The sequence below is a fragment of the Anneissia japonica genome, unplaced genomic scaffold (genome assembly GCF_011630105.1).
Source record: "Anneissia japonica isolate Jap-2015-1 unplaced genomic scaffold, ASM1163010v1 scaffold287709_len1912824_cov184, whole genome shotgun sequence".
NCBI classification, from domain to species: Eukaryota; Metazoa; Echinodermata; class Crinoidea; order Comatulida; family Comatulidae; genus Anneissia; species Anneissia japonica.
Genome location: NW_022751466.1, coordinates 1,643,548 through 1,657,805, shown reverse-complemented (window position 1 = coordinate 1,657,805; position 14,258 = coordinate 1,643,548).

Below are 14,258 nucleotides of genomic sequence, written 5' to 3'. Positions count from 1 at the left end.
GGGGGGGGGGGGGGTTTTAGAGGGAGGTGATCCCCCCTCTTTAATGAGAAAATATTTTAAAATATTAAGCCGCTAGATGCTCATACAGGGCACCTTGATCTAAGAAAGTTGTTAGGTAATGCCAAACTATTAACTTATATAGGCCTGTCCAATTCAGGCTGACATTTAGTATATAAACGATTTATAGTATCATGTCTTTTATCCTCTGACGAGTGGGAGGGGGGTTGTATCCCCTATCCAAAATGACGATCATCATCGTCATCCATCGACACTCGAGAAAGACGACATTCAAGAAAACAAATTAAAATTAGGAAACGCACCAATAACAAATCTACAAATATATTAAATATTTACTGTTTTTTTTTTTTTGTCTTTACCATTTTTTCACCATAGAGAGTCAGTTTACTCAATTTTGATTTCCATTGATCATACCACAAAGGCCAACTGAGATTTTACCATCCTCCATGCCAATTTTGGCTAAATTGCTGTAAGCCACCGTGACCACCTATTCAAGACAATTCTTCATGTTCCACACAGATCTAGAGAAAAAAGTGACATAATCATTTCTATTATTTTTTTTTGTGCTATACAGAATTTAACTAAACATGACAAACTAACAATTGCGATTTTTTTCGCAGTTGTTTTCAAATGTACTGAGTATTCGGTACATTTCCACGTCAGGTAGGGCAAAATTACACCTATACATGTTTCTCCTGACGCAAATCCAGTTATTGTCTATTATTCCATTACGACAATAACAATTACTATTATTATATTTATAATTAATATTCATAATAATTAAAGTATTATTGCTGTTGATTATGTTGTTTGTCAAAGTTTGTTTATATGTTGTATATTTAAGTTGTAACTATTTACAAGTACGCATAGTTTCATTGTAGTATATAAGAAACAACAAATATTTTAAATACTTAGTGTTAATTTAGACGTGTTTATAAACGATGCAATCGTAAGTTAAATGTGCAACAAGAACTAGTTTAAGCCTAACTGGAACAGAAGTAAAGTTTGCTTTAAGAATGCAGTTCTGAATCACACCAAAACAAAACCATGTCAGCCTGAAGTAAATAAGCTCTTTTCTTCAGGATTTGTAGTCGTTTCTGATGATGATTGAAATGCACTATATGACGAGTTTGCATAGTCGAACATGAATATATTCACTGTCAGCCACATCCATTTAGTGTAACGTACAAGCGGAAGTTGCGGTGTCTATCAAATATCACACGTTAATCGTCTATATCTTTATTCATTTCATCTGGGGATGACAGTTGAATGAGTGGTTTAGTGGTTTAAAGGGATTAGTAGAGAGCTTTCGATTTACACGACGACGTGACGATAGAACTGATTCACTCATCCGTGACCGTCCTGCGTTTACACGCTATCGCCGACAGTTTTCGGTGATGTTTATTGGTCGTTCGAATCAGGGAGCCTTTACGATTGCGCCGGGGACTGCTACGCAGTACAACGATTGGAACGAAAACGCTGTAGCGGCAATGTAGCGACTTTAAGGAAACCAGGATTTTCTCAGCACAGATTCGGACCATCCAAACTGCGCTCATGAACTCAGACGACAAACGAAAGCTCAACGTCGTCGTATGCGCAGGTAACTTACTGTCTTACGGTCATCATGCAATCGAAAGCTCAATATTAAGTTCCGCTGGACGACTTACTATTTATCGATTCAATCAATCAGAATACGCGCATTATACAACTGTATTAATGCGCCGATAAAAGAAAGGTCAATTTAGGAGGCAAAACAAGAGAATTAAGTGATTAAACATAGAAGTAAACTATTCAAAAAAAAAAAAAAAATAATAATAACCCCATGTGGTTGATTTTATTCTTCGGATGCGTAGGGTAAAAAACAACATTATTTTGACCAGTAATAAAGAGTTTTATCTCTTTTAATCTCATTTTAATCGACCCCAATATTATAATCTTGTTTAGTAGATAATAATCCTGGCCTATATACCATACTGTCTGTTTTTTTAGTTCAGTGGCCTAAATTTTGACATGTTTTTAAGTCGAATACGGCTACTTGTATGTATAGGCTACCGGTGAACAACTTCTGGCACAGATCTACATTCTATTGTGTATTAATGGCAACATCGCTAATGAATAGCATTTAGTTTCGTCAACTGTTCGTAGACCTATATGAATGACTCTATTTAAGACATTTCATTTAGGTGTAGGTCTACAAGTAAAATTAGTATTTTTTTCAGTTAAATACTAAAAGAATAAATACACAAAAAACATGGAAACATTGTCTTAGATTATATAATTTTCCGCAGGAGTATGTGGAGACAATTTCATTTAATGTTCTAAAAGAAAGAATGTGTATGTGTGTGATTAAAGTATTTTATATTGCACAAATGTAAGTAAAAACAGTAAATCAGGGATTTAAGGAAACTAATTCCAATATTTGCCTTTTATTTTAGCAAAAACTTTGTTCACATTAGATTAATAAAATTCTTTGAAAAGTTTAATATATTTTATCTATCTAAATATTAGTATGGTTTCAGCGAGAAACAATGCGAAATTACATCTAATTAACTCTCTCGCTGTTGTCAAGAATCTAAATCAGATCAATAGGCAAGGGGTTTTTTCTCAGTGACATAATGAGAGCTGATGCTTATGTCATGAAGAAAAAAACACATTAAAGCAATTATTAAGTAAAAAATACACGAAGAACAAAAATAAAATCGTATTAAAGGAAATTATGAAGTAAAAAAATATGGAACCAACACGACGTCAGTGAGAGGCTCGAACTTGATCTTGTATTAGCTTGGGTGATAAGAAGAGAGTTTTAACCATGAGGTCAGTGTATTTTTAATTCATGACGAAAATTGTTCATGTATAAAAAATACTGTGAAAACAGAGGAAAACGTGATAGAAGAAAAAAAGAAGAGAAAGACTAGGTTTATTATAATTTTAAAACAGAACATAGGATTTTTCTCATTGACATAATTAGAGTTGATATTTTAAATTATAAAAACTAAATCACCATAGACCTATTCTTAAGCCGGTTTTCCACTAGGCAAATTTATTCGCGCGAATCGAAAGCGTCGTTCATGCGCAGGCCCATTTACATTTCTATCGGAGCGAAAAAATTCGCAACCAATCAGAACTCAGGAAGCGAACCGACGCTTTGATTCGCGCGTTGTAGAGTGGAAACACATTCTTCTTCAGTCAATATCAAAATAAGGATATTTCTCTTGGACAGATAAGAGCTCCGGTCCCTGGACAGATGAGAGCTCCGATCCCTGGACAGACAGTATATTTCCAACTTTAATCTTTTTACATATTTGTCTATGTCTAGTCCTACTCCTCTTTTTCTTTTTTCGACCTTTAGCACATTCTCATCTGAGTTTTCAAGAAAAATACAATGATCCTGCCATCCTGCTAATCTCAATATCGGCGATGGCCAACAAGCTAACCACCCACCACTAATTGCATCTGCTATTTTGCTGTTATGTAAATATTCACGCATTCTTGTTATGAGCCATGTTCTCTGGACGATTATCTTTTCTAACCACCATTCGTAATGTCCTTATATAATCTCTTTTTTATTCAAAAAGTGCCTCTTGAATTTTTAATTATTAAAATAATTTCCCATAGCGCCCCCTCAATTTCCACTCTGTTTTCATAAGCGCCGCCCGTTTGAATGAGCGCCCCTCAGAAAGTGCAAACAATATTTTAAGCGCCCGGGCGCTTATTCGCGCGAGTACAGTATCTTAACTATTGGTCGATTATTTTTTTTTTTAAGTGTGTAAGTATGATTGATTTGCATGCCAAGTGAAATCAGTACCCTTATTTTGCTTTGTTTTACCGTAATTCTCGGCTAGGCCTACAGTAGCTGTACTCCTAGCCGATACGCAGTGTGGCCATAGTGTGGCTGAGGAAAGTTTTCGTTTTCTGAGCATGTGCAGATTGCGCTTATTTGCCTCATTAGCATAACAATACCACGCGTAAGGCTAATTCAAGCATAGAGAAAATAGAACAGGTTAGACGGCTTAACCCAGCCAGCTTCTTATCCTGGTAACAGTTAAAAGTCCTTGCTTGAGTAAGGACCTAAAAGGTTTGTGACGATTTACGGCGCGTGCACAGATACGAATGAAATACAGTATATTGTAGCACCATTCTTTAAGGTGTCTTACTATTATTGGAATATTTTGAGTTCCTATTAAAGGCCATTGAAATATCGTAAACATTTTTTTTACACTAACACGAATCTACAAAATATTGGACGATGACTAGCCTGGGTTCCAGGCCCTAATTTTGGGTTACTCACTCTTTATTGCACTTAGTGCGCGCCATACCTAATTTAATTGGCGTCCCATACTCGATTTCTTCTTTTTCGAATTAGGTCTATAAATTAACTTTCTCGTTAGTGGCGCTGTCCAGAATGAGAAAAATAATAAAAAATAAGAGACTTGTGGCAAGTCTAGACGATGACTTGCCACTCTACAAAAACAACACATGTCAGAATTCATCTTTCAAATTACGTATTTGGTACAGTACAGTGGAAAGAGCAGAATAATATTCAATTACAGGTTAAGTGGAACTTTCGCTTCAGTGAGTGCGACTGATTTTTAAATTAACTAATTAATTAATTTTTAATTAACTGTACGCCTTTTAAAAGAGGCGTACAGTTCACTATAACGGAACAATAATTATAGACCTACTATTATAAAGTGACCATATTAATTACTAAAATAATTCATTTGACAAATAAAGTGTGTACATCTGTCACATTTTAGCATGTACAGTAAACTGTACAATCCTTTATCAGTATCTTAACTGCTTTGTCAACATAACACTATTATTCACAGTTGTTCTTCTTATTTAATAAAGGTAATTTGCTGTTTTTTGGAAACATCATAGATAACTTTACGACTAACATTCCGGTATCGAGACAAGAAGTTGAAAAACTATCCAAAACGTTTATCCTGGACAGAAGACTATATAATTTTTTTGTTTTTTAAATTATAATATTTTTGGCGTCTTTCCAAAACTTAGTGAAGGCCTAATCAAATGTGTCTTTCATTTGTAAAGCCTTTCTAAAATTACAGTTAAAGACGGAGCAATATTCAATATTATGCTTTAGAATGTTAATCTTGTACCGTATGGCAATACTTGCGGTAGTTGGCCGACTGGTCTTCACATACTGATTACTGTATTACACTTGCCACAAGTCCCTTATTATTATTTTTCTCATTCTGAGATAGAATAAAGGATTTTGTAAAACACTGAATGCAGGTACCCGGATGTGAAAAGAACGACGTAATCTTATATTACGTATATGGATAAATGGGCTGACCGAACTAAACGATTTCAACCAATCACTATGCTCACATTTTCAAAGCCAAGAACGTGTACAAAAACTGAGTCACGGCTCGCATCAACCAGTTAGTCATGGCTAAAAAATAGTCTCGCTAATAAAATGGACCTAAAATTAAGTAGAATAGACACCCTGGGACGAGTAAGCAATGGCAATTAAAGGCGAATTAAGCTTAGGCTAGATGGCCCATATTACAACAACGTACAGCACAATTTTCTGGAAGGAGGGCCGACCAGGCCTAATAATAATACAGTATGTAGCCAAACAGGCCTGGTTCTTACTTAATAATAAAGTACCTTGTTAACAATGTTCTACAGTACTCTAAGCCTAAATCTGTGTAGCTTAGCGGTGAGCAGTATTATCTGTAAGTTACTACAATGGTTATCATTCCATATTAAGTCGTTCAGCAGGCCAAGAACTAATTTACTAACTAAAATAATTAAAGTAGGAGGTAGGCCTAGGCAAAAACAGCTGTCTAGCTTAGCCGTTTCGTTTCGTTTTATTCAAGTTTTCCACATATTTAACATAGGCCTATGGTGTTGCAATATAGATAGCATAAAAATATGCAGAAGGAGGCCTAGATAAGTTTAACAAAGAAACTTTAAAGCCTAGACCCCCGCTTAAAAGCAGCTGAAAATCACCAATGAGTTGAGACAAAAAATTGTAATGATAAAGCTAAATAATGCAATGCAATGCAAAAAAAAAAACCAAAAAAAAAAAACCAAAAAAAACCCAAAAAAACAAACGTAATCACTAAGATGTTTTATCTTAGTTTTTCTTTGTAAATTTTAATTGATGATTAAATGTGTGTTCGATAACTAATATAATACGAGCTTTTGTGTTTTAGTACATTTTGATAGTAAAATATTAGATTTTAAAATGCCTATTCCATAAAGCCTATGAAGTCATTCAGGCGTAATTAGAGGTAACCAACGTCTGGTTGGCAACAGAGGGCACCACCTGGCGTTGTGACGACACGACTGTGGTACTCTATACGACATCACACATCGAATTTGATGTATGATGCATAAATACGTACATAGAATGGTCAGGCAGCGTTTGCCCAGGCCGCGATTTTTTTTTCCCGTACGAAACATTTACATGAAACTCCACTCGGACCGTCTCGACTGAATCGACCCGAAAATCTCATTTTGCAGAATTCAGGTCAAGAGGTCATCAACAACTTCTGATCTGAGAGAACGTCGCTGTCTAATTTTTGAAAATACATTGATGTTACCTAATACTAATGGGTCGTTTAAAATGACATAATATTTGATTGAGCTGCATTTTTATTTTTTAGTTAGGTCTGGGTTTTGCATAATTACCTAGGCCTAACTACAAAAAATATACGCTTTCTGGGGGAAAGCACAGAGAGTAAGGAAAAGCGCGTTTCTCGTGGCGTTTGATCAAATGAAACAGGTGACAATTATTTTCAAATTAAGAGAAGAGCTGAGAAGAGGCAGCTCTAAAATACTGGATGCCATAAGACCTGCCAAAATGGCAGAGCACCAATGAATGTGTAAATGAGGCCTAAGCCTAGTTATTAATATCAGGCATAGTAATTTGAAGATTCTTGATTACAAGACTAGACCAGGTTAATTACATGTAATGCCGAAATTATTATTAATTGTTATTATTATTATTATTAATTATTGTTATTATGTTACTAAAACCAACCTGTAGGCCTACCTTAAGGGGAACTTAGACAATCGCGGAATTAGAGAACAATTAAAAAATCGACGTTAAGGGGAAATAACAGAAAAGATATTCCCCCTGGGCTAGATAATAATTATAGGCCTAGTAAATAGTATACAAGGCTTAGGTCAAGGTAATTAATGCTGAAATTATTATTATTATTATTATTCAATCATTCTTTATTCAGTAAAATTTTAAAATTTCACAAAAGAAAGTATATATTCATTCCAGGTCCAAGTTTGGAATTCAAACGAGGCAGGACGAAAGAAAAGCAACCATACAAAAAGGAAGTTCATCAACTTACTCGAGAAATTTACAATTATCCCATACCGGTATTTGATTAAACCTGGTGTTCCATACTGTATAACTACATGCCAGAGCCGTATTACATAAAGGTTTTTTTTTTAAATTGAGATGAGTTTAACTTAAACGTTAATTTAAGGCACATTTCATTTTCTTTTGATATAACCCCCCTGCTTCCTATATCCAAACATACTAATTTGCATTGGTACCCCTTATCTTGGATATCCCCAACAAGTTCCACATATTTAGATGATTTTCGTTCATTAGCCTTGAAAATGTTGGGTTCCAGAGGAATTAGAGAATTAAAAAATCGACGTTAAGAGAAATAACACAAAAGATATTCCCCCTGGGCTAGTTATTATTTATAGGCCTAGTAAATAGTATGGTTCTTCATTAGCCTACAAGGCTTATGTCAAGGTAATTAATGCTGAAATTATTACTATTATTATTATTATTATTATTATTATTATTATTATTATTATTATTATTATTATTATTATTATTTATTATTTAACATTAATTACATTACAAGGATAGCTTGGTCAAGTTCAATCGCCGACGAATGGTATATTTTATTTATTTAATAATATTTCTCTTATGCACTCTATTTTTTATTCCATGCTTTAATTTTTCCTCCCAATTTTTTCAAAATTTCAATCAACGTCATGTGAAGCGTGACTATTGGTGTCAGCCTAGGCCTAGTTTAGGGAGGGGCCTAGGTAGGACTTAACTCAGGGGGTACTACACTTTATAAAAGGGGGTACTAGCTTTTGTTGTAGATATTATACTAATATAACATTAACATACAAGAAGGTCTATGGCGGTTCAAAACATCCAAGAAGGTCACAGTTAGTTACACACGTACATCCCATAAATCCGTAAGATATCATAGGCCTACCGTAGGTAAACATAGAAAGAGCAATAATGGTAAAACTCGAGCGTCACGACATTGCGAAGCGTCTGCTCTTGTTCCTCGTATCGAACTTAGTCGAGTCAATCCGAGATGGCCCGAGTTTCATGCAAATTTTTCGTACGGAAAAAAAAAATCGCGCCCAGGCCCTAATCCGAAAAACAAGAAATCGAGTATGGGGCGCCAAATAAATTAGGTTTGGCGCGCAATAACTGCAATAAAAAGTGAGTAACCCAAAATTAGGCTAAGGCAGTTTAGGCTAACTGATTATCTAAGAATGTATGATACTCCTGGGGCGAATCTAGTGAGGGTGATGGTCAGCGACGCCCGGACCTCCTCCCTAAGATGTTAGAGTGCTTTTTGCTATAGCGGGCAAAATATTATACAGATATTTGCAAATAGCCAGCAGCTTCTTTTTTTTTTTGGTGCGGGGGGTTGGGTATGGTGGGGGTGGGGTCATTTATAAGAATAATTTGTATGCTAATCTAATATTATCTTTGGCTTTCAGGTCGCTTAACAGATGGGAGGGTGACAAGACAGAAGACGTCAATTAAACTTATTTATAAGGTCATGATACACGAAAGTGCCAATTTTCTTTCTTGACCACCCCCTGTCATTATCTGGACCCACCGCAGTATTCTTTGGCGGCTTTTATTTATTTAGCATAGGGCTAATTTCCATAATCAAAATCATGAAAAACGCAAAAAGTAAAATATACATGATAATCAAAAATGAAATCATACTAAAAAAAATGAACTATGAAGTAAAAAGAAAAAGGTTTTCGGAAGAAGTCAGGCATGACATGACCAAAACGCCTTGAAAAGCTATATTTTAACTTTTTGTATAGGCTGATAATAGAAGTATGGAAAAATACTTGTTTCCCGTTTCCATAAAGGGATAAACAACTTTCATTGTGTTTTCTAACAATAAGATACAAAACAAATAAGTTTTCTTGACGTAACAGAAAAGTGCAGCCATGAAACAAGAATTGTCTAAAAGTTATTTAAGGAACTAGAGCGGTCACACTATAGAATGCATCAATCCGCCTGAATATCAAGTACTTTAAAAAAAGTTAAAATTTCGTGACCTTGACCTTTCCAACACAGAAAAGTTAATAAACCCTCTATTACACCTCTCTGAACTACAGTATCTCAATAATTATTTTATGATGATCCATCCATACTCGTCTTCAATACTGTTTGTGCCATTTATTTTCTGTATTGGGCCTTTTCATTTTTAATAATCAAGTTTTAAAATAATTTTATGAGTGGTAGATGAATTCCATTGAAGTAGGAGTTAATTTTTCTTTATAAACTCATCTCCATTATTTTTAGAATAAAACATAATAAATAAAATTTGATAATTTTGCATGTGATTTTCAAATTTTTTGACTTTGAGCTTTATCTATGATCTATGACCTCAAAATATAATCACCTCCTTTGACACCCATGTACCACTCCCCTAAATATTACCGGTATAATAGGTCTAATACATTAATTAGTTTAAACCTGTTTCAACACAGCCCTGCAAATAAAGAAACAGACAGACAGACAAATAACGGTAAATACGTAAACTACTTGGCAAAGGTACTTACTGCTTATATTTTTGTATATTAGACATAGCTAGAAACTCGAGATTGTCTAAATTTCATATTAACTAAATAATAATAATGCTTAAGATTTATATTACCCGAATTCCGATCAAAGGCGCTTTCTCCTGGTCACTGGATAACATATTATATAATGACAAAACAGCACCTAGTCGCACGCACGTGTACTCAGTGCACGAAAATAGTACAAATATAAATACACTTTAATGANATCATGGAGGTATTATAGTAAACTTCAGTATAATACCTCCATGGCCCCATGGAGTTGATAGTTTGTTACATTTCGAGAAGACCGCAAATAGTTTTCATTCCCCTACATTTACTCTTTATTATTCTCCTACCACTCATTCCTTTCCTTGATGTTACCAAACATTAGAAACCAATCCCTCCGCACTACCTCTATAAGCTTACAGATAGCCACCCAAGGGGCCTGGCCGGCCATGGGCCGACGTGACTCTTAAGTGTGAGAAATCCATCATTAGCCAGTGTCTCCGCATTAAACGTAGGCCTACCGTATTTGTTCCGATCCCGTTGACTACAAAGCCAGATAAGCTCCCTTACTAAACACTTTCTTAACAGTGGATATCCCCCTTTAAAACTATTAAATCTCATACCCTTAAGGCGTCCCCATACCCGCGCTCTGATCTCTTAAAACCCGAAACTGAATCTGGCAGTATACCATTAGTTTTTAACTTACCTCCCATTCTATAAAGTTAGCTACCATCATCAAAAAAGAAAGATTGATATATTTGTTTTGAAAACCAATGAAATTTTTTGACACAAATATATATAATGTTAGGGCATAGGCGTAAGGCATTATATATACCATTACCATTCCTTGAACACACTGGTGAAAGTAATAAAATTTATTGTTCGCTGGGTGATAACGTTGGACAATAATAACTTTTTGCCAGGTCTGAGATTATATGGAGTATTATGAATTTTTGGTAGGGGGAAGTCCATGGATAGGTGATTTTAGTTAAATAAAATATTGTTTGCATAAATGTGTACGCCGCTCTGACATCAAAGGCATCCCAGCAGCTGCTTGGGAAGATAACCCCAAAAGCACGTTTTTAAATGCGTTTGAGTTGCTTAGATTGCTCGTTTGTGATACACGTACCCAAAGAGGGACAGCATATTCAAGAGCCGACGATAACACTTAAATATTAATGGATTTGTCTATATAGATTTACACATGCGCTTAAGAAAAATACAGCCGGGTATTTCCTTTGTTTATTATTTCATCAAGTTGGTTTTGCCAAGATAATCGGATGAAATACTCCAAGTAATTTAGCTGTACAAATAAATGCTACAACATCCTAACAGTTACCCATTAATACTCCTTGGCAGAACTTAAGACAAACGCAGATAAAAGCAACTTGCACAACACCAGTTTCGGAACCCCTGCCTTCAAAGTTGAGAGCGCAAGTTACAACCGCTGCGCCAACTCATTAAAGCTCATTAATGATAAAAGGTTTGGTTCGGCAAGAAAGGGCTTTCCCAAAAATTTACTCAGTTGTTCATGTCATTTGCAGGGGCCAAATCGTAATAAATACCATATCATGTAAAATAATCTATTAGCCCTAATTAAATTATTAGTTTTTATTAAGCAATCTTATATTATATATATCATCATCATGGTCTCCGTCAGTCAGGGTTGATTACGGATAATTATGCCTGTTTAATTGCTACCAAGGTAACAACAAATTAAACATTTTATTCATCGGGTACATTTCTTGCTGTGGCTAAAATAGACCTATCCGTGACTTGCATTTTCTACCACATGTGGCACAAGGGTATTCAGGAGCATCTGCTGGTTCATAGTGTACACTCACGTTCTTGCGTTTCGCTCCCTTTTCATTTACCAATTGGATTTCATGTTCAACATAATTTTGAAGCCCAATGTAGACAGCGTTCCTCCAAGCACATCTATTTTCAGCAGTCTTTTCCCAACTATATTCAAGGATGTTGACTGCCTTAAAATCTCTTTTCACAAGATCTTTATATCTGAGTTTTGGTCTTCCTCTTTCTCTCTTTCCTTGTGCTAGTTCTCCATATAGTATATCTTTGGGGATTCTACCATCTGGTAGACCATTCTTCTCACATGACCAATCCATCGTAATCTCCTCTTTTTCAGCATAGACAGTTGTCTATGTTGTGAGGCCTGTTCTTGATATCACTTCAACGTTGGTAACTTTATTTTCCCAAGTGATATAAGGATCCGCCTTAGATTTCTCATGTGGAAGGTGTTCAACCTTTTCTCATGCTTTGCACAAACTGTCTAACTCTCACACAACCATAAAGCAAGGTGCTGATGACGCATGCATTATATACTGATATCTTATGTGTATATATATATATATGTATATATATATATATATAATTATTATTAATATTATTATAATTCTATAATACTATATATATGTGTGTGTATAATATATATATAATTATATATATATATATTTTACACACACATATGTATATATAATTATATATATAATTATATATACATATAATTATATATATATATATTATATATACAATATTAGTGAGATTAAAGTGGTGGAAGAAAGGTGAGTAAGGCGCATGAATAATACATTTAATAGGTGGATGGTGTTGTTAAAGGCCATGGGTGTGAGTTATAAGACTGGATTACATGATAGTTTGAAGAGGCGGCAATGATGAGTGGAGTAAAAGGTAGAGCTGATAATGGCCACACGTAGACTGTTAATGGAATGATATAAATTAGATTGAAATGTTAAGCTACGGTTTATCAACGGCGTATTTCTTAATGTCATCTTTATGTTGGTTGATGCAGAATCTGAGTTTGTTCTTGGTGTCGCAAATCTTCCTTCACTTAATCATTTTTGGTTGTCTCATGTGCGATCTTCTTTGGTGATTTTTGCATATTTGGCAACGAGGCTTGTTACAATAGTAGTTGCACGTATACTAAAGCATGGGGTTGAATAATAGCGAAAGGGGTGGGGTGAGATTAGACATAGGTAACAAACTTGTTGTTTTGATCAGGAAAAGCATTAGACAGCAGCTTCGCTCAGTGGTATTAGCATACGTGTGCGCGCTGTACATTGGAGACATCTTGGTACCTGGTTCAGTTCCCATCGCTGCTCTTGTATTTTTAGCGGGAAGGATGAAATACAAGTTTCAATAGCGCGCAGCGTCTTTCGGATGAGGCGTTTAAGCCGTTGGTCCAGCCTGTGTGCAAATATGGCCACTAAAACCACTTTTAAATTATTGTACCACTTAAAATTATCCAGTATTTTTATATAGCCATTTGTATCATATTGTGGTTGACTGTGTATTTCGAAAGTGTTTAAACAATCCTTAAATCTTTTTGATATGCAATTAATTGTTTTTTGATGAATAACGTTGGGATGACCTCACAAAAAAGGACCAATGTTTACTTTAAAGAAACCCAGTGCACTTTTCGGAAGAGAATAGGGGATTGTCACCAAGTGTATTGCCCAATTCACTACCAGAAGAATTTCAAAAAGTGAACTTATTATTATTATTATTATTTTTAAAAGCTGTTAATATGAAAGATGAATTAAAACAAGAGCCGGGTTGTCTCAAGTCCACATCAGAAAAATATCAATGTTACTGGCGTAAGAATTGGGTGCCTCCCACTTATTACAGCTGCATTAATAGTTTTATTATGCGTCCAATTACAAGTGGTTAAAATGAAATTCGACTGGCGACGATGTAGCCTATGTTCTCACTAGCAGCCTTTAGGTTGCTCCAGGTGCAAAACAATGTTAATTTCTTCCAGTGTAATCTCATTTGACCCTTGCGACACAATTAAGCTACAGTAGGTCTAAAGAGCGCCGTGAGGTAAATAATACGATGTATTTGTATGTTTTTTTTTAAAGAATATAAACAGGTTTATTGCGTCAAGTCTCTTGTGTTTGCGTCTCAGGTGGGCAGGTGTGAACCAGATTTCACCTCGTTGACTGATCGATAAAATGATACGTCGCGCGGCCATGTGTGGTAGCCTAATGCAATATCACAGCGTCTCATCATGTTGCGACGTGAAATGTTGTTAGGTAACCGTAAAGTCGTCAGTAATAAACTATCATTAAAATATTTTCCCCAGTACGCGCACCTCACAATGGATTCTTTTACATAATAAGGTAATGATTAGTACAAAGTTATGCCAAATACTCAATTCCATAGCCTTTGTATAGTGAACCCATAGTAAGATAGGACAAATCGAAAAACTTTGGATTGATGTAGTGATTGCTTTGAAATTACAGTTAAACCAATTGTATCACTGGAAAGGCCTAACCTGATTCTCACGTGAACAGTAGAGAGGTCACTCACACTAGGCTAGGCCTACGCCTACTAAAAGGCCTCATGTAGGCCAAGCC